This window comes from Carlito syrichta, unplaced genomic scaffold (genome assembly GCF_000164805.1).
Source record: "Carlito syrichta isolate Samal-C Ts95f unplaced genomic scaffold, Tarsius_syrichta-2.0.1 Scaffold124278, whole genome shotgun sequence".
Lineage (NCBI taxonomy): Eukaryota > Metazoa > Chordata > Mammalia > Primates > Tarsiidae > Carlito > Carlito syrichta.
In genome coordinates this window covers 9,650-10,949 of record NW_007068374.1, presented here as the reverse complement: position 1 = coordinate 10,949, position 1,300 = coordinate 9,650, and positions in this window count along the sequence as shown.

The window sequence follows — 1,300 nt, the reverse complement described above, 5'->3', positions numbered from 1 at the left end:
TTTTTTTTTATTTTTGAGTCGGAGTCTCACGCTGTCGCCCAGACTGGAGTGCAGTGGCCGCTCCCGGCCACCGCAGCCTCGACCGGCTGGGCTTCGGCGATCCTTCCGCCTCAGCCTTCCAAGTAGCTGGAACTACAGGCGCCCGCTGCCACGCCCGGCTCATTTTTTTTATTTATTGTAGAGATGAGGTCTCACCAAGTTGCCCAGGTGGGTCTCGAACCCGCGGGCTCAGGCAATCCACTCACCTCAGCCTCCCAAAGCGCGGGATTACAGGCTGAGCCACCGAACCCGGCTGATATTTCTATTTATTGTAGAGATGGGCCCAGGATGGTCTTGAACCCATTGGCTCAGGCGATTATTATCATCATTATTATTTTATTTTATTTTTATTTATTTATTTATTTTTTGAGTTGGAGTCTCACTCTGTCGCCCAGACTGGAGTGCAGTGGCTGCTCCCAGCCACCGCAGCCTCTACTTGCTGGGCTCCGGCAATCCTTCCACCTCAGCCTTCCAAGTAGCCGGAATTGCAGGCATGCACTACCATGCCCGGCTGATTTTTTGATTTATTGTAGAGATGAGGTCTCGCTGCCCAGGCGGGTCTTGAACCCATGGGCTCAGGCAATCCACTCACCTCAGCCTCCCAAAGCACGGGGTTACAGGCTGAGCCACCGAGCCCGGCTGATTTTTCTATTTATCGTAGAGATGGCCTCTTGCTGTGCTGCCCAGGATGGTCTTGAACTCATTGGCTCAGGCGATTATTATTATCATCATAATTATTATTTTATTTTTTGAGCCAGTGTCTCATCGTGTCTTGCAGGGGCACGCTCGCGACCACCACAGCCTCAACCTGCTGAACTCAGGTTATCCTCCCACCCCAGCCTTTCGAGTAGCTGGAATTTTTTATTTATTGTAGTGATGAGGCCAGGCACGGTGGCTCAGCCTGTAATCCCAGCACTTTGGGAAGCCAAGGCGAGAAAATTGCCCGAGCCCGGGGTTTTGAGATAAGCCTGACCAACTTGGTGAGACCTCATCTCTACGATAAATCAAAAAAAAAAAAGGCAGGCCAACTAAAAAAACAAAACAAAATGGTGGGCGTGGTAACCCAGGCTTGTTGTTCCAGCTACTTGGAAGGCTGAGGCAGAAGGATCGCCTAAGCCCAGCAGATCAAGGCTGCGATGGTTGTAAATGCGGCACTGCCCTCTAGCCTGGACAGCAGAGACTCCAACTAAAAAAAAATTTTTGCAGCCGGGCTCAGTGGCTCAGCCTGTAATCCCGTACTTTGGGAGGCTGAGGTGAGTGA